The following is a 6,616-nucleotide window of genomic DNA, read 5'->3' as shown; positions in this document are numbered from 1 at the left end:
CTGTCCCTTTTCATTTAATAGCTATATCTTATATTTTGTATTTCAATTTTATGTTACTAATTATGATACAGCCTAATACTACATGCAGGTGCTGTTATTTGTTATTGTTAATACTGTAACGATACAACACCACTAGATGTCAGTAAATGCATAGATTTTAAAATATTTCCCCATTACGTTTGACTCGTATTATTTTGGGTAGAATATATATTTTATATACAAAACATGCATGATGTCAAATCAAACAGTTCCATCTGCATATTTTTGTTGTCGTATTTAACATTAGTCTACAAGTAAATTCCACCACGTGAGTGTGATGACTAATATTAAGAATTGTTATGGAAATCTAAAAACGTATTTGAAAACAATACATCCGCAAAATGCACCAATTATCTGAAATGTACAACAAAAATATCTATAAATAATGATTAAGAATAATATCCACAGGCTTGAGCTGCAGCCGAGAGAGGAAGGCGTGCCACGCGCATGACGTCATCAAACATTTCTCGTGCCACATTCCCCAAACTGCGCGAGGGCAGTGAGAGACCGTTTTCGGTTTAATTTCTCCACAGTTCTCGTTTTGTTCTCTGCTGTTGCATAGGACCCTACAGCTGGTTTTGTTCCTTGGCTTCCTCTGGCCGTCTGCAGAAAGTTTGTTACCGTGAGTATAGCTTAGTTTTCTTGTTTTCTTAAACTTTTCTTCAAGTTTGCCGATCTTTCTTTGCGCTCTGTGTTTGTTTTGTTGTTCAACACATGACTGTGTTTCTGGAGTATGATAAACAATGTACAAACATCTAAAGAGGATGACAAACAACAGAGTTCCTTCTAATTAATAACAAATAACGTCGTGTGGTTTTTTAACAGGGTTCGTTCTTTTAATGTTGACATAACGTGTGTTTTAGCCAGTTAGCTTGATAGTAGGAAGTCTCCTTAAACCTCAGCTTGTAAACGTAGGTCTTATGAACGCTAAACCGAAGGTAAACTGGTTATACTCAGTTAAACTGCTCTTCCAGCTCCTGACACAAAGATTTTGACAGGCTCCTGTAGGAAAATTAGTTTGTCAAGTTACTACCGTTAGCCACTAACAAGAACAGATGATCCCGTGGGGTTTGATGACGATTGTTATCTGAACTCTGAAATGACACTTGTTAAAATGCCTGTTGTAGATGTTGACACATTATGACAGAGGTTTTTTCTTGATCGTGTCTTGAAATATTTCTAGTTTTATCATTGAGGATAGATCTCAGATGGATGTCATGATATACAACGCCATCCTTTAGAAGGTGTGAGGTTTGGCACTGAAATTTAAGCACGTTTAAATATCTCTGAAGTGTCATGAACTGCAAGAGTCAATGGATGCTGCCTAAGGCAGTTGTATTAATAAAACCCTAGGATGTACTGTATGTGAAATATGTTAGATTAATTCAAAAAGTCTTCTTGAAATGGGTATGTGTGTTGTCTTGGAGTAGCCTGAATGCTTAATTTTGGAGTGGTTCAATTTAATGCATGTGCCTTTTTCCGCCGATGTTTGAAGAGTTCATCCATGCCCATTACAGTTCCTAAAAAAGATGTCAAAGTCCTTTGGTCTGTGTACTTTCATGACTGCGGTTCAGGAGCCTAGCTCTGCCTCCTCCCTCATTTTCCCACTAATGCAGACCAGATGGAAATTAGAGCCACTGATGCAAGCCAAGAGATAACACTCACAACCGTGTGTTCCCATGCCAGATGCCCCCCCAAACAAAACACACACACACGTCTGTGCTATCTGTTGGCCAATTTCACTAATGCATATAATTTGCAGTGAAAGAGGGAGTTGGCATACATGAGCCGGCTGACCATCCTGCTGTCACTTTGCGTGAAGAAGAGCCACTTAGAACATGCATAATATGTTGTGGAGGTGTGGCAACCTCGCAGACATCAAGCTTCACCTTACAGACCGGCATGCGTGACAATGACGATTACGGTCAATGACATGCAAATGTATGGTCTCATAAAAACTGACAACAGTGTTCTTATTTTAATGTCAAGTCAGTCTTAAAAGATGGGGGAAACATGATGAAAAATTGCATACCTTCAGGCAATCCAAGATTTAGATGAGTTTTTTTTCTCTGGAGTAGATTTGGAGAAATTTAGCATGACATCACTTGCTCACAATTGGCTCCTCTGCAATGAATGGGTGCCATCAAAATGAGTCCAAACAGCTGTTAAAAGCATCACAATCATTTACAAGTAATCCACACAACTCCAGTCCATTAGTTAACATCATGTGAAGTGAAAAACACATTAAAGGCTTTTAACTTTAAACTAGCACTTCTGAATGAAATGTCAGTTTATAATTTATAATAATACTTCCCTCAGATCATTCTCTGTTGTCTTTTCACATCAAAATGCCCCAGCGTATTTGTTTAGAACTGTTTTTGCATGTAAACAGCGCTTGATCTGTGCACATCTTTTTTTTTGTTGTTTCAGACGAGACAACTTGTTCGCTTGAGAAAGCGTTATTGTGGATTAGAGGTCTCATTTTTTAACTGGAAGCAATGGTTTGAAGTTAAAAATGTATTAATGATAGATTACACTACTAGTCAAATGTTTTTAAACAGTAAGATTTGTAATGTTTCACCAAGCCAGCATGAATTTGATCCAAAGTACAGCATAAACGGTACAATTTTTAAATATTTGTTTTCTGTTTGAATATATTTTAAAATTTATTCTTGATTTCAAAGCTTAAATCCTTCAGAAATCATTATAATATTCTGATTTGCTGCTTAAAAAACATTTATTATTATTATATTATGTTAAAAACAGCTGAGTATAATTTTTCTTTGATAGATCGAAAGTTCAGAAGAACAGCATTTATCTGAAATAGAAATCTTTTGTAATGTGTTTTTATCCTCACTTTTGACCAATTTAAAGCATCCTTGCTAAATAAAAACATTAATTTCTATAATTAATATTTTATATATATATATATATATATATATATATATATATATATCAGTCATAGCCAAAAATATCGGCACCCTTCCTATTCTGTTAGAAAAGCAACCCTTTTCTTAGGAAATTGTTGCAGTTGCAAATGTTTTAGTACTCACATTTTTTTTTTTTTTTTTTTTTGCATTGGAACAACACACACAAAAAAAAAACGGACAAGAAATGTCAAATCTGATACAATTCCACACAGAACCCAAAAAATGCACTGGACAAAATTATTGGCACCCTTAACTTAAAATTTGGTAGCACCCCCTTTGGAAAAAATATCTGAAATCAGTCGCTTCCTGTAACCATGAATGCATTTCTTACACCTCTCTACTGGTATTTTGGACCACTCTACTTTTGCAAACTGCTCCAGATCATTCAGATTTGAAGGATGTCTTCTCCCAACTGCTGTTTTGAGATCTCTCCACAGGTGTTCTATGGGATTCAGATCTGGACTTATTGCTGGTCATTTCAGCACTCTCCAGCACTTTGTTTGTAACCTTTTCTGAGTGCATTTTGAAATGTGTATTAGGTCATTGTCCTGCTGGAAGACCCATGACCTCTGGTGGAGACGCAGCTCTCTAACACTGGCCACTACGTTGTGCCCCAAAATACTTTGGTAATCATCAGATTTCATGATACCATTCATGCAGTTAAGGCATCCAGTGCCAGAAGCAGCAAAGCAACCCCAAAACATTGTTGAACCTCCACCATGTTTGACTGTAGGGACTGTGTTCTTTATCTTTTCTTTTTCTCTAAACAGTGCCATGATGTCCTTTACCAAAAAGCTCTACTTTTGTCTCATCTGTCCACAGTGAGTTCTCACAGAAGCATTGTGGTTTTGTCACATAAGTTTTGGCAAAATCCAGTCTTGCTTTTTTATGCAGTGGTGTCCTCCTGGGTCTCCTATCATAGCGTCCCTTTTCATTCAGATTGCGACGGGTAGTGCGAGCTGACGCTGTTGTACCCTGTGTCTGCAGATCAGCTTGAATTTGTTTGGAAGTTAATTGGGGTTCTTTTTCCACCATTTGAACAATCCTTTGTTGTAATTTTCCATTAATTTTGCTCTTCCGTCCACATCCAGGGAGGTTAGTTACAGTGCCATGGGCTGTAAACCTCTTGATGATATTGCTCACAGTGGACACAGGAACATTAAGATCTCTGGAAATGGACTTGTAGCCTTGAGATTGTCCATGTTTTTCCACAATTTTTTCTCTCTTAAATCCACAGATAACACTTTACACTTATTTTTCTTTCTCCATGCTCAGTGTGACACAACACAAAGGTTGAGTCAAGTGTGATTACTATATTTGCCCACACCTGTTACTTGCCACAGGTGTGTCTAAATACAAATTACAGGAGCATCACATGCTTCAGAAGCAATTATTTCTTACAATTTTGACAGGGTGCCAATAATTTTGTCCAGTCCATTTTTGAGTTCTGTGTGAAACCTGATCAAGTTTGACTTGTCTTCTCTCTTTTTTTTTTTGAGTGCTGTGTTGTTGCAATTCAAACAAAGACAAGAAGCACGTGAATACCAAAACATTTGCAACTGGAACAGTTTTCTGTAAGAAGTGTTGCATTTTCTGACAGAATTGCAAGGGTGCCAATATTTTTGGCCACGACTGTATGTTGAGTAGCAGCAATATTCAAAATTGTACTGTTTCTTCTGTACTTTGGATCAAATAAATGCAGGCATGGTGAGCGGAAGAAACTATGTATATATATTGACTCCAAGCTTTTCTGTGGTATAGTGTCATAAAAGCTTTTTATTTCAGGTTTCATTTCTAATCATCAACTCGCAAAAAAATGTTTTGAAAATTGTTTTAAATGTTGATAATAATCAAATGTTTCTTCAACAGCAAATCAGCATATTAGAATGATTTCTGAAGGATCATGTGACACTGTTGACTTGAGTAATGATGCTGAAAATGTAGCTTTGATCACAGGAATAAATTACATTTTAAAAATCTATTCAAATAGAAAGCAGTTTATATGAAATATTTTACAATATTACTGCTTTTGCTGTATTTTGGATCAAATAAAAGCAGGCTTGGGGAGCAGTAGGGACTTCTTTAAAACAACATTAAAAATCTTACTGTTCAAAAACTTTTGACTGGTAGTGTAGTTTATTACAATCACGCAGCTTTTCGCTTCACAAGACGTTAAATGATGGCCTGGAGTTGTGTGGATTATTTGAGGATTATTATGATGTTTTTATCAGCTGTTTGGACTCAGATTCTGATGGCACCCATTTACTGCAGAGGATCCATTGGTGAACAAGTGATAAAATGCTAAACTGTGGGATAAAAAAAAATAATAATCATTTTTGTCATTTTTGAGTGAACTATTTCTATAATATGTTGTATTTCATAGCTTGTGGGTATGAGGTGTTTATTGAACCAGGTTCAGTACACATCAAAGGGCTGATGGCAGATGTACATACAAAAGCAGCCAGAGCCGTAGGTTCTGTTGTTTTATTTTTTGTGGCTGTTGAACAACATAAGAACAATGAGGGGATGAGTCAAGGTTTCTGTTGCTTAGAAACAAGAGCACCCACCCAGAAGACACCAGCCTTTTTTTTTTTTTTTTTTTTTTTTAAACCAACATTAACCCATCCTTTCAGTAAATAGTTTGGTCTTTTTCTGTTCTCATTTCCCTAATTTGAACCCCAATTGAGATATCTTGCATGAAACAAATGGCCTCACTAATGAAAATTCTTCTGTTGTCTTTTAGGTGAAAAGTTTCCTGGACGGCAGCTAAAGAAAGCAGCCTGGTCAGCTGGTCAAGCTTGTTGATTTCTTCTGGCAGTTGGTGAGTATCTGTTTCTTTAAGAATAGCTTTCACAATAAGTCTATCTGTAAATCTATTACAGAACACTTGGTGGGTTTTGTTTTAACCAGAAAAGGCTTTACAGACTGTGGTCGTCATCAAAAACAGGAAGGAAGTGACCTTGAGGTTTATGTTGTTGAATCACTTAAACGGTTGCATTTGTTTTTAGCTAGTAATGACTCCTTGAAGAACATAGCTTAGAACTTTCTATAAGCTGCTGTTGCCTAGTTACAGAGAGGAAATAAAAGCCCACCTGTGTCACTCAAATTGGTACATTTCTAGCATGGTGGCTGCCTATTGAGAGCACCGAAAAGACACGTTGTGATTGTAGCAGTATTAATTTCATATAAGGAAAAAGTCATAACCACAGACTTCTCAGATCTAGACTGACAAAAATTCATTGTCATGCTGATTTATATGCATTTATATCTTGAAATTGTGAATAGTGGATAATTACTGGCCAATTCTGACTGTGTCTCCTTTCATGTTCTCAAAACCAGTGAAGATCAGGTGACTTTCACAGGAATTTCTGACTGAAAACCACTGTAGTGTCGCTGTCCAAATCATGCTGCTATGCCTGAATGAATACGCCTACTGGCTCTCATATCCGTAATCATAAATTGCCTGGAGAGCTTGAAGTCTCATGTCTGCTGTATTTTCACTGGCTGCATGGCTGTACTCTGGTTTGCATCCTCCTTTTTCCAGACTTTTAACATAGGCTATCCTACAAGTGTAAAAAAAAAAAAGAAAAAAGAAAACTGTGAAGAGTAATAACATAATGAGAAGTGTAACATTATTACAGGGTTAA

General features: G+C 36.6%; 1 protein-coding gene across 1 annotated transcript in view; it reads left to right on the top strand.

The window, feature by feature from the left end:
- Positions 1 to 516: 516 nt before the first annotated feature.
- Positions 517 to 6,616, top strand: part of ncalda (neurocalcin delta a) — a 61,269-nt gene continuing 55,169 nt past the window's right edge. Inside the window, exons 1-2 of the mRNA XM_051130705.1 lie at positions 517 to 661; positions 5,713 to 5,790. The gene's annotated coding sequence lies outside the window, so the exon portion shown is untranslated. The remainder of the gene's footprint in view (positions 662 to 5,712; positions 5,791 to 6,616) is intronic.

The sequence above is a fragment of the Labeo rohita genome, chromosome 16 (assembly GCF_022985175.1).
Source record: "Labeo rohita strain BAU-BD-2019 chromosome 16, IGBB_LRoh.1.0, whole genome shotgun sequence".
Classification (NCBI taxonomy): Eukaryota; Metazoa; Chordata; class Actinopteri; order Cypriniformes; family Cyprinidae; genus Labeo; species Labeo rohita.
The sequence above is the reverse complement of the archived record's forward strand: the minus strand, read 5'-3'. Positions and strand labels throughout refer to the sequence as shown.